Source organism: Triticum dicoccoides, chromosome 1A, assembly GCF_002162155.2.
Source record: "Triticum dicoccoides isolate Atlit2015 ecotype Zavitan chromosome 1A, WEW_v2.0, whole genome shotgun sequence".
Taxonomy (NCBI): domain Eukaryota; kingdom Viridiplantae; phylum Streptophyta; class Magnoliopsida; order Poales; family Poaceae; genus Triticum; species Triticum dicoccoides.
The window spans coordinates 369717890-369737425 of NC_041380.1; the positions used below are offsets into that span (position 1 = coordinate 369717890).

Here is a 19536-nt window from a genome sequence, read left to right on the forward strand (position 1 = left end):
AAACACTGCTAAGGACCTGCCACCGGATCTCTATGAGCTATACAAGTCAGATCCAGAAGAGACCTATGGAGATCGCAAGAACCGAATCCAATGGATTCGAAGACGTTGGGCAGAGGAATGGTTCAAGTACAGATTTGTCACAGAAGAATATGCTGAGAAGAGTGCCATCAAGGGCCCCTGGGGAGATATTATATACAAAGGTCTTCAGCCCAAATCACAACCGAAGCTATTGCTCAAGGCTTCTACCCCTGCATGCCTCGTGGACCTCAGCCTGCTAATGCCGACCCATCCTCTCTGTTATGGTGTTGAGAAGATAATCTCTTCAAGCGCAACTATCAGTTTGCAAAGAACTCGGCCAAGGAAAACAAGAAGTCTTTGGGATTAGACTTCAACCCAGGCCCCTCTGCACCACGAGCTGACGGCACACATGAAGCTGAACCCAATCTTGTTGGGCCCTTCTACAACTTAGAAGGTCTCATCACTCACATAATGGTTCAAGGGGTAGACGTGGATCAACCTACAGAAGACGCTGATTCTGACGAAGCGCATGCACCACCGAAGCCTGTGAAGCAAATAAAATCCAAGGCTTCAAAGCCCTCTTCAGCACCAAAGGCTTCAAAGCCCTCATCTGCACCACAGGTTTCACGGGTGAAGCCTCTGGCCACTGCACCTCCTGAAGCCAGTGTGCAGTCTGAAGATCTATCATGCATCTCCAAGCCTGCCAAAGTGAAAAAGCCCATGCAACCCACTGGTCAAGCACTCACCCATGTTGTTGTCTTGAGAAACGAGAATGACGCCATTGATCTGTCCAGCGACGACGATCTTGGCGATGACGCTCTTGAGCAGTTGATCAAGAGCAAGCAAGAGGCAGAAATCTTCAATGACCTTCCTCTCTTTGATGTGGAAATCTTAAACAAGTTCATTGATGAGTGGTTTGACAGCCCAAATGTCAGCTTTGATGATCTTCAGCTTCCCATTGGCCTCAGCATCGCCTTCCACGGAGCCATTGCTCCTGAGCTGGCTCTAGCTTAGAAAATTGTTGAGCTGAAGCATAAGATCGATTATGAAAAGGCTCAGTTCAAGAAGCACATGGCCAAGCTCAATGTTGAAGACATTCAAAACTTCAAGGTCATGATGCATGAGCTCAAGGAAGCATTCCACAAGAAACATGAAGAAGCAAAAGGTTCTCATGAGCGCATGAAGGATCTTGCTGCCAAATGTGTTCAGGAATACAATGAAGCTGAAAAGCGCAAGGCCTTGGGGCGACCAGGCATCAACCCACGAATGGCTGCCAAGAAGAAGAAGAAACCAGCTGTGGTAGAACCCGAAGCATCAAGGCAGGAAGAACATCACATTGTCTTCCTAGCCAGTATGACAGGCTCGAAGCCCAAGGTCCCCACAGTGGCTTCAGAACTGAAGAAAACAAGGGCGGCTGAAGTCGAAGCCAGAAAGCGCAAGACCAAAGCCACCACTGATGATGCTCCCCCAACCAAGAAACGGAAAACCAAGAAGAGAGACCGGGCTGCTCCCATAGAGCCCCTTGATGTCGAGCCAATCTCAGTGGCTCATCCTGTGTCTGAACATCGAGAGCGCCAGTTGATAGTTCATGAGCCTGCTTCCACAAAGGCTCCTGAAGCTAAAGACAATCCAGCTGTTGACCCCACCGCAGCTGAAGACATTGGTCCTCATGACAATGTTGAAGATGATGAAGTCCTTCCTCAGATCAAGCAAAATTTGGTATCATCTCCTGTGCTCACGCACAGCGAGCTCATCAGCATTGGTCGTCCTCTGACGCCAACTGCTCAGGATGCATCGTGGGCTGATCACCCATAACAACAAGACACCCCAAGTTCTCCCCAACCACAAGTACAAGATGACGATGACTTTGAGGCCCAGCCAACTCCATCTCCACAGGCGTCGCCAGCGTTACGCAGGCTTCACAAAGGATCAAGGCCCCAAGTCACTCCAACTGTGAACGTTTCTGAGTCTGAAGCCAAAATGGCTGAAGATATTCCGGCTGCATCAGCCGATGAAGAAGAACCATGTGATGAAGACAGAGTTGCTACACCACCAATAATTCATGAAGTTGTTCTCGAGGAGAATGTGTCCGACCCTCCAGCTCCTGAAGTGGAGGTTACCCGTACTGAGGCAGCCACCAACATCAACACTGAAGCCAATGACGTTGTCATGGCTGAAGCTAATGTGGCGCCTGAAGCTAATGTGGTACCAGAAGTGCAAGCACCTGAAGCCAATGTGGCCCCTAAAGCCAATGCTGCACCAGATGTAATCATTCCTCCTGAAGCTATTGTGCCACTTGCAGCCCATGTCAGTGACAATGCCAATGCTCCTATACCCCCTCCAAGACCTCATATTGTTGAGTTAGCATTTGATCGTGGTCAGCCTGTTATGGTCCGATGGCCCATTCTAGTTCCTCCACCTGCTGTGGGTCCATAATTTGACTATCATGTCGAGCACAGGCCTCAAGTCCAGAAGCCCAAGCCAAGACTTCCAAGATTCCCAGGCACTGCAACCTCACCTGGGGTCTTCAATGTGAATGGCTTCGTGGCACATAACACCTTCTTCAACAGCGCCAAGAACCCTTACTCCAAACCTCGCATTTCATCGGATCGGTTCTGGAGCTATCAGCAACGCAGCTACTATTCATGTGTATTATACAATCAAGGGCGTATATTTCCACATATGTGTCTCGACACTGAAGCTATAGCTGGCCTGCCCTGTCTAGAAGAAGCATTGGATTGCTTCAGAGACGCTGGACTCCTGCAATTTGTCACAGACAAGGAACACTAGAATGAAGAGCTTCTATTACAGTTCTATGCAACTCTTCACATTCAAGGCTACAACAGGGATCCAAAGACTTGGGTCCTTGAGTGGATGACAGGCGATGTCCATCATGAAGCCAAATCTCTTGATATCATTGAGCTCACATGCATGCCCACTCCTGGTGAATACTATGAACCAGGTTGTCAACAACACCAGAATGCTTTGGAGAGCATCTTTTAGAAGCCAGAGCCCAACATGAGCCAAATGCTGAGCATGATGAAGCATTTGCCTCACGACACTGAATACCCATCTGAATTCTTTGTTGAAGACCTAGAGTATCTACCTCGCACCATTTATCATATCATCAGAAAAACTCTATGGCCTGTCAAAGGACATTCGTCTGCAGCGAAGCTTGAAGGAGCAATGAAGACTTTGGTTTTCTATATCTTCAATGGCATCAGCTTCAATGCTCAAGACTTCTTCATCAGGCAGTTGGCTGCATCTGGCTCCAACATTTTTGGTCTGAAGTTATATGCTCCATGGGTAATGCGTCTTATCAAGCTTCACTCTGCCTTCAACTATCAGTCGTCTGCGCGCAATCATCTTGTATTCTTGCCAGAGGTTGATCTGTCTGTTGAACCTATTTACCCAGAGCCTGCTAAGGATCCGATTTATCTTCACAATGTTGATCGTCAAAGCTTCACCCAGCCCATTGAAGGACTTCAGGCAGTCTCTCGTGTTTATCCCTTGGCTGGCAATACACGTGCCCCTCGCGCTCAAACTGATGCCACTAAAAGCACCATTGCCCAAAAGCCTCGGAAGCGATCTCGTGTTCTCAATGACTGAGAGCTTCTCATCGCGCTATGTCAGAAACAGGATAAGCATCATGACTGGCTTAAGCGTCAGATGCAAAGCCTCTTGGTGGCGTCAATCGCATTCGCAATCTTGCCACCAAGAATGCCTTTGTTACACATGAAACCTGTCGGAGGTCTTGGAAGAGTTTGACATTGCTTAGTGCTGAAGCTGATCTGCAAGACGATGGCTTCACAGAAAGATTCAAGTTTGACTCAAATCCTCCAAGAAATGCTCACTTGCGTCGGACTCCCTCACTTGAAGACTCTGACTATTCGTCCTCAGCTGCGACAGTGAATGCCAGAGTCATTGATGACCAAGATGATGCCACTTCACCACCTCCAACGTCAGCGCGCGTCGACACTGCACCAAGTTCTTCTGCACCACCGGACCTCAACGACGACTCTGCTGTTGTCAGGACCCCGATTCCATATCCCATCGATCTAGCCGGTAACACCTCATATCACATTGCGGCCTCACGCACGGTAACCCACGGGTGTCGCCTTACCATGGCCTGGGACCGTTTGCGCCTTTTGGCTCACGTATATGATAGTATCGCTAGCATCCATATGATAGAGAACCCGGGCCGACATGGCTAGTCGTGAACCCAAAGCGGCACAGACCTATGGAGACAGGCATACATGAATCACATCGAACATGTCGGTCATCAGCGAGTGAATCCGGGCTGTAGCACTGGGCTAATAGGACTCCGGGGAACCCGGAATGTAGTAGGCTAGGCAGGACTCCGGATGTCACCGCGTGACATTTCCCCGAAGGGACAGACATAGGAACGAGGTGAAACACATGCCGGCCAGTCAAGTGTCCAGAGCAGTAGTGCTGGGCTAGCAGGACTCCGGTGAACCGGGCTGTAGCGGACTACTATCGCTTAGGAAGCACTAGACTACATTTCCCCATATGAGAGGCTGCCAAGGATAAACAACTAGATTGTCGGATCCCGCTCATACCGAGCATTTCAATCATACACACAATATGCCCGATATGAGTGCATACAACATGGCATCACAACAAAACTCTACAACTCAAGTACTTTATTTAAAGGCTCCAGAGAGCCATACATAACAAGTTCATACAGGTAGGCGTCACATGACCCGACACTCAAGTCATACAAGCATACAAGCACAAGCAGAAGTAAATAGTCTGAGTACAAATACTAGAAAGCAAGAAGGCTTCCGAAGCCTGTCTATCTACATAGGGCCCTCCATGGCCAGGATCACCACCTTGGTGGCTAGTCACTCGTCGACATCAAGGTCTACATAGAACCCATCGGAGGGGGCGGTGTTGTCGTCTGAAAACAGTAATTAAGCAAACATGAGTACAAAGGTACTCAGCAAGTCTTACAACAGAACCTACTATACATGCTCATTCTCAAGAAGGTGGTGGAGTTATTGCAGCAAGCCAGCTTTGACTCTTGGCTAAGCTATCCTACGAGACTCCACTAGTAAAAATAGTTTTCGCACACGAGTCCACTACTCACCAACACAATACTCCACAGGGGATCCTCCCTCGACATCCTACGAGAGGGCCATCCTCGGTACTCACACTTATCTTGAGTCTTTTAGTAGTATCCATTAACTTGTCTATGAACTGTATAGGCAACCAAGTAGTCCTTTACCGCGGACGCGGCTATTCGAATAGTTTTATACCCTGCAGGAGTGTACTTCGTCATACACGCTTTCACCAGTTACCATCATTTACACGACATGTACTCGGCAACCTTCAAGCGGAAGCCCAACGAGGGTGTCGGCCACGGCCTACCCAAACACTCAAGTCTCTAGTCCAGGTGTATCGCCTATCCAGGTTCCATCCGCAGGGAGTCCGGCCGAGGTTTCCACATACGGCCCCGAACGATGTGAACAGGGTTCCCGAGACACCAAACGGGTGACTCGGTACACCATGCCACGGTGTATCTACCGCAACATAGCCCACCCCTCGGGTCAGCGCTACGCACGGCCGCCAACACATAACCTACAAACACCAGAAACTATTTGCATCTCTTGGACAGAGTACTAGGGTGAATAAGAAGCCGAGAGGGTCCATTGGTTTCGGGCCCAATGTATGGTAGTAACTGCATCTTAAATCACACATACAGATCTCAGTTCTTATGGACGGCCTCAATGAAACAACCCACCATGTACTCCTACATGGCCTCTCGTTGATACCTTTACCAAATCATGTTCATCACATCCCTCACATTATCGATATAACCTTTTCACTCTAGCCCATCACCCAGATGGACCAGACCTGACACAACTCTAAGCATAGTAGGCATAGCAAGGTAGGAAACACATACATGGCTCAATCAACTCCTACACATGCTAGTGGGTTTCATCTAGTTACTGTGGCAATGACAGGTCATGTAGAGGATAAGGGTTCAACTACCATAGCACACAGCAGTTTGAATCACGTTGTCTTAATGCAGTAAACAAGAGCAGAAGCGAGAACATGGGTTTGTATCGGAATGATCAATGGTTGCTTGCCTGTTGTAGTGGTAGTAGGGTACTGCCCTTCAGACGGATACTCGGGGTTATCCTCGGAGGCAGAACCTACCATGAAAGGCACAGCGAACATAATCAACACATGACAATATGCAACAATATGACGCATGCTATGACATGGCAAGATGAAAGTGTCTTGGCCTAATGCAAGCTAAAACAGAAGGGGATGAACTCATTTGAATCAAAGATTCAAATGTTAGCTCATTAAACATAGCCTTATTAGTGCATTATCTTATTCTGCTTAAACAGCCAGGTTAACTTGTTTTGTCATGCATGAAACCATTACAGATGGATAGATTGAATTTTTCTGATCATTTTTCATATATAAATCTTTGCATTTGGAGCTATGGTTGATTTTCTATAATTTTTAGAAGTTTTGGCTATTTTCTGGAATTTCCTATATAAGAATAATTCCAGTAATTGAATTAATGCGTCAGCATGACATAGGTGTGACATCAGTGGGTCAACTGGGTCGGCCAGGTCAAACCTGACTGGTGGGCCCTGTCTGTCAGTGACTCAGCTAATTAACAGAATTAAATTAACACTAATTCACTGTCAGTGGGGCCTGGGCCCACATGTTAGTGACTAAACTAATTAAAATTAGTTAAAACTAATCCTAAACTAATTAGCAGGCTGGCCCCACCTGTCATAGACTCAGGGGTCAACCTGGGCCGACACGGGGTCAAACAGAGTCAAACTCGCCGGCGTCTAGCCGCCGGCGAGGCCAGACGCGGCGGAGGGCTCGTGTTTTGCACTCCGGCAACCAAAAGGACGGTGGAGACCATCTACGTGTTGCGGGAAGTGAGCCGCGTCGAGTGGTGGCAGTAGCCGGAGCTGGGGTGGCCGGAAACATCGCCGACGACAAGTTTGGCGGTGGACGGAGCTCAAGTAAGGTTGAACTAGTCGCTAGGGGGCACGGGAAGGCGCGTGGTTTGGTGCGTTGAGCTCCTGGAGGTGCGGTAGGACTAGTGGACAGGGTGGCGCGGCCATTGGGTGGCCGGAGCCTCGTCGGCGATGAGCTCTGCGGCGGTGCATGCGGGTGAGCTACGTGCGGTCGCTACGGGGCTCGAGAGAGAGAGAGAACGGAGAGGGTGGGGAGGTGGCTGAGCTCATGGGGGTCTCGTTGAGGCAGTCGGCGAGGTCGGGGATGAGCTGATGCGGCGGGGATGGTGAAGGGGATCTCCGGTGGCCGGAGTTGAGGACGAGCTCGGTGCAGCATCTCCGGGGCGAGCGAGCGCTCGGGGCTCGGCCTACTCGATGTAGTCGACGATGGCGGAGCTTCCTGGCATGACGAGGCAACGAATGGACGGCGGTCGCTGCGGTGGAGCTTGTCGGCGGCAACGGCTGCGCTCGGCAGGGAGATGGGAAGAGAGCCAGAGAGGGGGAGAGGCCACGGGGAGAGTGGGGAGAAAGAGAGGGAGACGTGGGGGTCGGCGTGGCACTCGTAGACGCCTCTAGGGCGTCAGCGAAAGCAGGAGGTGACCGGCGTGTGGCCGCGGGCGCCGGCCACACGCTCCTCGTCCTCCTGGCGAGAGGAGGAGGACGATTGGCATGAGCCAGTGGACTGGGCCGAGCTGGGTGGGCTGGTGGGCTGCGTCAGGTAAGTCCCTGTTCTTTCTCTCCTTTTCTGTTTTTTTATTTATTTATTATTTCTGTAACTTTAGGGCTTTATTAAAAATGCCAGGGCATTACCATAAATCATAAAATTAATCATGGCCACTGCTTAGAATATATCCAACAGCAAACATTTTAGTTTATGATTATTTGAGCATTTAAAATATTTTATAGCATTTAAATGCCCAAATGCAAATACCATAAGGATTAATCCAATGACCTTAGATGTCCTAGAAAAATGTGCACCATTTTTTTCAAAGGTTTTAACCCAAAACAAAAAGGGTGGGCTTTTTAGAAGGGCATTTCAGGTTCATTAAAAAAGTTTTTAGTAAACCCTAGTTGTTCCAGGGGGGGTGCTGGGGGTTCTGTCATCCCCATTTCAAATTTAAAAGGAATTTAAACATGATGCACACTCTAATGCTTGAACTAGCTAGGGTGTGACAACTCACCCCCACTCAAAAGAATCTCGTCCCGAGATTTAGGATCCTCCGGAAAGAAGGTGGGGTACTCGAGTTGAAGACAATCCTCCCTTTCCCAAGTGGCTTCTTTCTCGGAATGGTGTGACCATTGAACCTTGAGAAACTTGATATTATGATGTCGAGTGGTACGCTCGGCTTGATCAAGGATACGAACGGGATATTCCCGATATGAGAGGTTATCTTGTAGATCAAGCGTCTCGTGGTCCACTCCACGGATAGGATCCGCGAAGCAACGCCTGAGTCGAGAAACGTGGAAGACATCGTGAACTCTGGAAAGATGCGAAGGTAGTTCCAATTGGTAGGCAACTTCTCCTCGTTTGGCAAGAATGCGAAAGGGTCTGATGTAGCGAGGAGCCAATTTGCCTTTGATACCGAAACGATGGGTTCCCTTTAACGGAGTAACCCAAAGGTAAGCCTTCTCGCCGACTTCAAAAGTCATGAGCTTATGTTTACGATCATATTGGCTCTTTTGATGAGATTGGGCTGTTTTCAATTTCTCACGAATAATGCGAACCTGCTCTTCTGCTTCCTGAATCATATCCGGGCCAAAGAGTTATCTTTCCCTGGTTCCTGACCAGTTAAGAGGCGTTCGACATTTTCGTCCATAAAGAACTTCGAAAGGAGCCTTGCCCAAGCTAGCTTGATAACTATTGTTATAAGCAAACTCCGCGAATGGAAGGCAATTCTCCCAACCCATTCCGAACAAGATGACAGAAGCTCGGAGCATATCTTCCAGAATTTGGTTGACTCATTCTACTACCACTTGATTGAGGGTGGAAAGCGGTGCTAAAGGAGAGACGAGTTCCCATAGCATTTTGGAAACTTCCCCAAAATCGAGAGGTGAAGAGACTCCCACGGTCTGAGTTAATTTCCAATGGGACACCATGAAGAGACACTATTCGGGAGATGTACAAGTCAGCTAGCTGGCTAGCGGTGGTACTCTCACGAACAGGTAGGAAATGGGCTACCTTGGAAAGACGGTCGATCACGACGAAGATGGCATTATTCCCTCTCTTGGTCCTGGGAAACCCAGTGATGAAATCCATACTGATTTTATCCCATTTCCACTCGGGAATAGCCAAAGGTTGAAGGGTGCCAGCAGGCTGTTGATGCTTTGCTTTAACACAACGACAAACGTCGCAATTAGCAATGTATTGAGCAATTTCTCTCTTCATCCTAGTCCACCAAAACCTCTGGCATAGGTCTTGATACATTTTAGTACTGCCGGGATGAATGGTGAGAGGGGATTCATGAGCTTCCTTAAGGATCAACCGCCTCAGGTTTCGTGCCTTTGGAACCACTAAGCGGTTTCCAAAGTATACGACACCTTGATCATCAACGGAGAAACAATTCACGACTCCTTTCTTAATGCTTCTCTTAATACGGGAGATTCCCGGATCTACCTTTTGTGCCTTGATGATCTGATCCGTAAGGGTAGGTTTTGCCACCAGTATGGATAGGAATCCTCGAGGAACAATGTGAAGATTGAGCTTACGAAATTCCTCGTGGAGAAGTGGTTGACTTTGGTGTAACATCAGGTTGTTATAATAAGATTTACGACTTAGCGCATCAGCCATGACATTGGCTTTGCCCGGGGTGTAAGTTATTCCTAAGTCGTAATCCGAGATCAACTCGACCCAACGTCATTGCCTAAGATTCAAATCCGGTTGGGTGAAGATATATTTCAAACTTTGGTGATCGATGAAGATCTCACAACAATTACCAAGGAGGTAATGTCGCCAAGTTTTGAGTGCATGGACTACAGCTGCAAGCTCTAGATCATGTGTGGGATAGTTTTCCTCATGTGGGTGTAATTGCCGTGAAGCATAGGCAATTACCTGACGATCTTGCATGAGTATGCAACCTAGTCCTTGTCGCGAGGCGTCGCAATAGATAATAAAGTCCTTGGAAAAATCTGGTGGTACCAGTACGGGAGAAGATGTCAGGCGTCTTTTCAGTTCCTGAAAGCTGAACTCGCACTGTGGAGTCCACTCGAACTTTTTATATTTCTTGAGGAGTTCAGTTAGAGGTTAGCAACCTTGGAGAAATTCTTGACGAAGCGGCGGCAGTAGCTCACTAAGCCAAGGAAGCTCCGAACTTGCTTGACTGTCTCAGGTGGAGTCCAATCAAGGATAGCTTGAACTCGCTCGGGATTGATAGCAATACCCTTACCAGAGATTACATGGCCTAGATAGGTCACTTCTGGCAACCAAAATTCACACTTGGAGAATTTGGCATAGAGGCGATGCTCTCGAAGTTTCATCAATACCAGCCTTAGATGTTCGGCATGTTCCTCTTCATTCTTGGAGTAGATGAGTATGTCATCGAGATAAACTACGGCGAATTTATCCAAATACTCCATGAAGACCGAGTTCATTAACCGGGAGAAGGTGGCTGGGGCATTGGTTAAACTGAAAGACATAACGGTGTACTCGTATTGGCCATAACGGGTAACAAAGGTCGTTTTGGGAATGTCCCTGTTTCTGATTTTGATTTGATTGTAGCCCAACCTCAAATCCATCTTGGAAAAGACTGAGGATCCAGCGAGCTGATCATATAGATCGTTGATCCTGGGAAGCGGATACTTGTTCTTGATGGTGACCAAGTTGACAGGTCGGTAATCTACAACCATTCGATCCGTTCCATCCTTCTTCTTGACAAAGAGGACGGGGCAAGCCCAAGGAGAGGAACTAGGACGGATGAAACCCTTTTTCAAGGACTCATCGAGTTGGTTCTTAAGCTCGGCTAGTTCTAAGGGTGCCATCTTGTAGGGTCTCCTAGAAATTGGAACGGTTCCTGGAACAAGGTTTATCACGAACTCGACATCTCTGTCAGGTGGAACACCTGGCAGTTCCTCAGGAAAGACATCCGGGAAGTCCCGGACTACCGGAACATCCTCAAGGTCTGGAAGAGGGTTGGCATTTAGGGAGTAAAGCTGGCGCTTGGCCACTCGAGTTAAGCATTCACTGTCTTGCCCGATGGATGAGTAAGTTGAACGGTTCTAGTGGCACAATCAATCTTAGCATAATGAGCTGACATCCAGTCCATACCCAAGATGATGTGTATGTCCGAGGACTTGAGAGCTATTAAGGATGCAAGGAAGACAAGTCTATCAACAAGAATTTCGTTCCCATGGCTTACTCTAGAAGTTTGCCATTTGGAACCCGGAGTTTGAATTTCCATGGAGGTGGGCATGTCACAGAATGTCGTGTTATGCAATCGAGCATAGTTCTCGGATATGAATGAATGAGATGCTCCAGTATCGAAAAGAACAGATGCCGGATGGCAGTTAACAAGGAGCGTACCAAGGACGATGTTAGGATCCTCGTGATCCTCCTCGGCTGAGACATAGTTGACATGGCCACGTGCAGTGGTGACCGGCTTGGCGTAGAATGTGTTTCCCGCTGGCTTACCACGGCCAACGGACTTTCCAGATTGATTGGGGTTGTTGTTCTGGGGACACTCTCGGCTATAGTGACCCGACTCTCCACACTTGAAACACGTCACCACACTGGGACGTGGAGTAGCATTAGTAGCGGGGCCACCATAGGGCTTGGGCGGTGCAAACTGCTGGTTGGGACGAGGCGCCTCAAAGGATGGCCTCAGAATGAACCTGGGTGGCAGTGCCGTGCTTGGAATCCACACCCGGCGCTTCTGAGCTCCAGAGCCGGATGAAGAACCAAAATCACGTGAGTGCTTGCGTGAAGCGTCATAGTCAAACTGACCTGACTCAGCATTGATGGCTTTATTGACCAACTTCTGAAAGGAGGTGCACTCGTGCAGACGAAGATCGCGGCGAAGCTCGGGGCTAAGTCCCTTGCGGAACCTTGCCTGCTTCTTAGCGTCGGTAGATACTTCTTCAGGAGCATATCGTGCCAGATTCCCAAATTCACGACTATATGCATCCACAGTCAGTCTTCCTTGGGTGAAATTGCAGAACTCCTCCCTCTTGCGATCCATGGGACCTTCCGGAATGTGATGCTCACGGAAAGCCTCACTAAATTCAGCCCAAGTAGTGATTTGACCGACCGGGCGCATAGCTTCAAAGTTATCCCACCAAAGGCTAGCAGGGCCTTCGAGGTGATAGGCAGCATAAGTAACCTTGTCGGCTTCGGCTACGTTGGCAGAATGTAGCTTGTGGGTGATGCTGCGAAGCCAGTCATCCACGTCGAGGGGCTCGACAGAATGGTTAAACTTTGGTGGGTACAGCTTGATAAAGTCATTGATTGACACCAAGTCATTTCGCTGATGGCGTGCAGTGTTCTTCTCAATCCGATCTAGCGGGCGGTTAGTCTCATGCTTGTTTCTTTCCGCCTCCAGCATCACTTCGGCCAGAGAGGGTGGGTGAGGCAAATTTTCACCCCTAGCTGCACAGGCTTCCCCCTGCTCCGGGGCAGCAGGGTTGCTGCGGGTGTTGACCATCCTAGGAGAAAACAAGACAACAGTTTAGATAAGGATGGCTCAAACTTAGCAAGGAAGTGCAGAATGTAATGGATATCACAGAATGCAGAGATGTTCATCCGTATGTCATGGTAATATAGAACTGCCATATATATACCAACGGTCATACACACCATACGTAGTTTAGTACAAGCCCAGGCTACAGTACAACTATGATGAAAGACGTTACATCTCATCGGAAGCATCCAAGATCCTATACATTATTTGTCTACACCTCCGGAATTGATTACACACAAAGTCATATTCCACAAGTCATGCGGGACAGTGGAGATACGACTATTACAATACTAGTGGTACTACTACTAACTCAGACAGCTCCGTAGTAGTCCTCATAGAAGTCACCCCCATAGCCTGGAAGTTCAACGTGATCATCCGGGAATAGACGGTCCTGAGGAGCTTGTGGACCAAAGGGGCTAGGATGAGGTCTTGGACCAACAAATGGTGGCCTGCGGGGACCACGGGGTGGGGTGATGCCTCCCACATCACGCCAATCCACCATGTCTGGCAGAGCAGATCTCACAGGATACAGATCCCTTGTATCCATACATCCAGCTTGCACCGCAGGTGCAAACCGAGTCAATGTGGCCCAATGATTAGCACGGGTGTTGAAAAGCTCCAGCCTCAAGGCCCGATTCTCTCGGTCTTTATCCTCGAGCATCTCGGCAGTGGTACGAGTTAGTGAGTCCTCCTGAGTGGAGTCATCATAGATAGCCTGGAGATACCCTTGCGCTCCCGGAAGTGAAGCTGGCATGTAACGGAAGTCGGTGTTCCGAAGCAGGCCAGTCCTGACTCGCATGATGGTCATCATGGAATAGGAAGCATCCTGCACAGCCATCTCAATAGTAACCCCGAGTCCACAGGAACAGTGAAGGGGCTCGGTAGGTCCAGGATAAGAAGGAAATATCCTGACGGTGCAGAAATATTGGCTTTGATTAAAGTCTTGGAATTGCTCTTCGACGGTGTATTCGGGATACCAACGGTAACCCGTCTCGATCATTACTCGGACTAACATAGCAGTATGACCGGGCACATCGAGGCACCGGGTCAGGCAAACCACTTGGTTTTGAGCATGGTTGGCCATCTGAAAGCACAACCACAATGCAAAGACATTAGAATTTCTAGGGAAAATTGGACAGCATAGCAGTTGTAAATGCTCAGAAAAAGATTTGAGACATCCACAACAGTTTGCAATACCACTCAACAACATCATATCGAGGCTCTGATTCAACTAGCAACATACTAAAAATAGTAGAAACTGAACTGGGGCTTGTAACAACAATCCTATAAGCTACTACGGATTAGTAACATGTGAACCTGACAGAAGAAGAGAGCCTAGTCCTTAACCCACGTTGAATGAGAAGAGAATGACTCAGATCAGAGGGCATAAGGTAAAGGAGTAAAAGAGCCTTACATTCCCTCCCACAATCAATTCCCCTACATATAACTAAAGCATTTCTAGACTCAACATCGACCAGTTTGGCTCAACGAACCTATAGGCAGTCCGGCTCTGATGCCAACGCTGTCAGGACCCCGATTTCATATCACATCGATCTAGCCGGTAACACCTCATATCACATTGCGGCCTCACGCATGGTAACCCACGGGTGTCGCCTTACCATGGCCTGGGACCGTTTGCGCCTTTTGGCTCACGTATATGATAGTGTCGCTAGCATCCATATGATAGAGAACCCGGGCCGACATGGCTAGTCATGAACCCAAAGCGGCACAGACCTATGGAGACAGGCATACATGAATCACATCGAACATGTCGGTCATTAGCGAGTGAATCCGGGTTGTAGCACTGGGCTAATAGGACTCCGGGGAACCCGGGCTGTAGCAGGCTAGGTAGGACTCCGGATGTCACCGTGTGACATTTCCCCGAAGGGACAGACATAGGAACGAGGTGAAACACATGCCGGCCAGTCAAGTGTCCAGAGCAGTAGTGCTGGGCTAGCAGGACTCCGGTGAACCGGGCTGTAGCGGACTACTATCGCTTAGGAAGCACTAGACTACATTTCCCCATATGAGAGGCTGCCAAGGATAAACAACTAGATTGTCGGATCCTGCTCATACCGAGCATTTCAATCATACACACAATATGCCCGATATGAGTGCATACAACATGGCATCACAACAAAACTCTACAACTCAAGTACTTTATTTAAAGGCTCCAGAGAGCCATACATAACAAGTTCATATAGGTAGGCGTCACATGACCCGACACTCAAGTCATACAAGCATACAAGCACAAGCGGAAGTAAATAGTCTGAGTACAGATACTAGAAAGCAAGAAGGCTTCCGAAGCCTGTCTATCTACATAGGGCCCTCCATGGCCAGGATCACCACCTGGGTGGCTAGTCACTCGTCGACATCAAGGTCTACATAGAACCCATCAGAGGGGGTGGTGTTGTCGTCTAAAAACAGTAATTAGCTTTCCACCGCCGGAGAGGCGGAGACACTCGACGCCGGCGCCGCACCATCCCCCAACTCCTCTCCCCCCTCCTCCTCTGCGTCCACCGCTCTTAAGTCGGCCACGCCCTCGAGGTGCTCCCCCATCATCCCGTTGCGGGCTGCTGCTCCGGGCCTGCTTCCTCTTAGCTCCCGTCGCAGGAAATTGGCGGCACCACCAGCTCTCCCGTCTCAATGTCCCCAAGTACCAGGTGCTTGCTCCCAGATCCGCACTATATACCCAATTTTTCCTTGATTGTGCAGATTTGTAAAAATTTCGATTTGGAGACGTGTTAGGATAACCTTGTGAATTATTGCTAACCTTACAAGATGGAGGCAAGGAAGGCCTGATTGTTGCTGAAGCCGAGCTCATAAACGTCTCACGTATGTGGTTTTGTGCTATTCTGAATCTTCTTCTCTGAAGGGTGTAGTTTCAGTTTCACAAAAAAAATGTATTGCGCTTTTAGTGCGTACCAATTTACAGTTTACCAATGTGTATACGTGTTCATTTGATTTCACTCCAGTTTACCAATGTGCATACGTGTTCATTTGATTGCACTTCAGTTTACCAATTCTTTTTACTGATTCAATTTCAACATAATGTATGTATTGTGCCCTCTAAACCTGAAAATTCCTACTTTTGGTTGATAAATCATGTTGTTCTCAAGACTCAACTATGGCTGATCAGAACATTAGCAACCTTGAAGTAGCAGTTCTGTTATGTTTCAGAATTTACTTAGAATTGTAATTTGAAAAGAGCATGAGTTTTGGGCTTTATTCTTCACCATGATCTTTAAGTGTGTGCGTGCAACCATAGCTTCCATCATCATTACCTTAGGTTTTTATAATATACTCCCTCTGTAAACTAATATAAGAGCGTTTAGATCACTATTTTAGTGATCTACACTCTTATATTAGTTTACGGAGGGAGTATTTATTAGTGATTACTGGAACTCTTTCTTATTATTACTATTGATTTTCACATTATCTGATTACTCCATCAATGAATCGCCCTTTAATTGTATCTTTACGTAAGGTTAAACTTTTTTTTTGTACCCGCAAAAAAAACTTCTTTTTTTGTTTCCCTCAAGCATACCAGGTCAAGCATGTAGAAAAGTTGAATGTTTAATACTTGTTAGATAAGCTCAGGTTCAGCAGTTTCAGAACATTTTCGTTATACAAATAGTGCTTCAGGTCAAGAAGATGTATTAGTTTTGAATTCTCCTTGTGAACACCTCCTTACTTCAGAGCATCTAAATAGTGATGTACCCACTGCAGTTAGGACTTAGGATGTATGAGAACTTTTAAAGACATTTTTCTATAGTTAGGTTAAGAGATATATGACGGAGATGCCAGTGGTTGTGCCTGCCTTATCCAAAAGCCATATATTTTTGCAAAATATATTATTACTTGATGAGGTATTTCGAGTTTGACCTCGAAAGTAAAGTAATGATGAATCAGGAACTTCATCTAATCCTCACCCTAAATAGCATACTCCTTATGCTACTATTCTTTACTAACGATGAACCAGGACCTTCAATTAATTCTGACCCTAGATAGCATGCACCCTCTGTTACTATTATTCATTTAACGGCTGGCCAAGTGAGCTGCGGGAGCAAGAATTGCAGGATCAAAACAAAAACCCGATGAAGGATATAATGTCAATGTGATTTGTTGCCAATGCCAATTCTCTACTACAGCTCTATGTGCAGCAACAGAAAGTATGACTTCATCACGAAAACATCTTGATCCTTCTTTTTTCGTACTACTATTCTATAGTAACAAAACACACCATCAAGTTCCCAGGATATCTTGGTCATTTTTCTGTTCTGTAAAACAAAACATGTTTAAAGGATTATCAACTGTGGCTGAAAACCTGTACATCCTTTGCTCATCTAGAAAATGGAGTTTAGCCTTACAAAGAAGAAGCAGAAAAGAAACTCGGAAGTCCAGTTTATGCGCCTCTGCCTGTATGTTTACAACTTGCAAGTGGCCTGAATTTATCAGTTGTTGATAGATGAAAGGCCAACCAATTTATGCCTAACATTTGTGTCTCTACATTTATGCACTACCATTATAGAGCTCAAGGCATCATCAGCTGCACCACCAAGCAGGTCAAGAAGTTTGCCTATGGTGAGTGCATGTTTGGTTATGTGTTCGTGGCTTTGTGCGCGACACCTGTTTGTTGTTTCGCCTCGGTCGTTTTGTCCGGTGTCCTGCAGTGTTGAAGGTGTTCCGGGAAACAATGGTTGGCGCGGCGTTCACCAGTTAACAGTACACCCACACCGTCGCCGCCACCGATGGCATCACCAGTGTCCGTCGGTCGAGGTTCACGACATTGTGAGATTGAAGACAGAGTTGTGTGCTCTGCTTTGTACATTGGAGCGGCCCATGACTAAGTTGGTCAGATTGTCCTGTGCATATACTTCTCAAGCAGATACGACCCAATCAAGGGCTCCTGTTTGTGTATCTCTCCAAGTATTGGTCTGAGTTTCCAAGTCCTAAGTTAGCAGCAATGCAGACTATGCAGCGCCATTACGTGCATGCTCAGTGCATCCAAGTGGTTTTCTCCCACGGGGAGCGAGCGTGCCAGCCGCTACATGAGGCATAGTTGCAATCTTAGTTTCCAATTTATGACCAAACAGCAACCTAGCATGGATATTCCGAGTGCATGATTTTATGACTTGATGGTTGATTTAGTAGAGCAGGAGGTGTTCCAGTTATTTGAAAGATATAGGTGGTTGTTTCTATATATGAGGCTGCCCCGAGGAAATCTGTGGTGGTCTGGCCATGAAGCTGTTTATTTCCTCGATGACATTCAACTTTGTCACCGGTAGTTCTTACTGCTACTCATCAGGTAGATAACTCTGTATCCTTAAAATTCTCTCCTCTATATGAAATATTCATTAAATTTAACTCAAATATCCAGTTCAAATTTTTTATGTTATGTCCACACTTTCATCAAGCTAGATTTCTTGCATCTGTAAGTGAATTCGGCTACACTAATCTTGAATTCTTTCAACAATTTTAGTACTTCAAGTCGTCAACAGAAAAAAACTATGATGCACATTGTGGGCAATCATGGAGAGCTAGATGATGTTTGATAATAGCTACTGGTATGATCCTCTTTTTTCATATTTTCACCCAAGGTCTATCAGTCACTCCTGCCGATCTTTCACTATTTGAGAACCAATGGACAAAGCATTCAACTTGATTTTGTTTCCAGTCTGTATCGATTAGTCATTCGTTGAGTAACTTGGGAGACCGTAGGGTTTTGTACATGTTCAGTTATGCACTACTTGACAAGGTACATGAATTAGAAGAAAAGAATCATGGCAAGCAAACCAGCTGACAAATCATATTGATTTCATGGTATTTTATTACTACATTTGGGTGGAGTATCTTTGTTTTAAGTGCCATTAATTGGAAATTGTCCTGCTATACTTACTTCCCTTTTCTATTTGTTGAGACAAAATTTTGAGAATTAAATAGGCAGTGAATTCAATATAATCTGAGACGTCTATAACCTTTGTGTAGGTCTGACATGAGCAATGCCGGTCTTCTGGGATTGGAAAGGTGTTTCGTGAAGCAACAATCATGCTACAATCAAATTTAATGGCTATTACAGCGGCAGAAAGGAGGAGGACGGCCTCCTGATCCAGCGGGCCTGGGGGCGCCCAGCCAGGGCGTCGACGCGCTCTGTCAGCCTCCCCACGACGCGCTCACTTGCTGCTCCATCCTACGAGCACCGCCATCCTCTGGGCGCCGACGGGCCAGTAGTGCTTGCCCAGCTATGCGTCCAGGCTACGGAAGGCGTGGGGCTTGCTGGTCAAGTAGGTTGCGCCCTCTCCATCATGATGTCCTCCCTCACTGTGAGTGTTAACTGATTAATCATGCACATCCATTTAAACAAAGATTCAGAAAAATGTTTGATTCACTAATTAATCAACCAGTAAAGGACCAATTGTTTAATCCTACTAGCTAGACACTCCATCCATCCAATCCAGTGAGTTTAAATTTATTAATCTTTTACATCCTTAAATTATAAAGAGTAAAGAAAAGATTTAGGTGTTGGAGGAGTAGTCAGCAAGTGTTGTCTGCAAACCGAATCCAGTTTCTGTGGAGAACATTGATTTGCCACCTCAGCTCAGTCCTATTGAACGGATTGATTACTCTATGAAATAGTAGTTAGCCCATAATAGTAATTCCACTCCAATATTGGAGGAAGTGTTGATTGAGCTGAGAAATTTACTTGACGATGAAAGGAACGGCTTGCTTCCAAATTTGCAAAATAACTTCTCCAAGCTCTCAGAAGAGAAGCAATAATGTGACTCCAAGGTGTCCCTCTGAGAGAAAAGCTACCAAGGTGTCCCTCTGAGAGAAAA

General features: G+C 47.0%; 1 long non-coding RNA gene across 1 annotated transcript; it reads left to right on the top strand.

Moving 5' to 3' along the window:
- Positions 1–17795: 17795 nt before the first annotated feature.
- Positions 17796–18818, top strand: LOC119290681. Its single transcript, XR_005141994.1, has 3 exons — positions 17796–18008; positions 18183–18267; positions 18689–18818. It is a non-coding gene; the product is annotated as an uncharacterized LOC119290681 (long non-coding RNA).
- Positions 18819–19536: the final 718 nt, after the last annotated feature.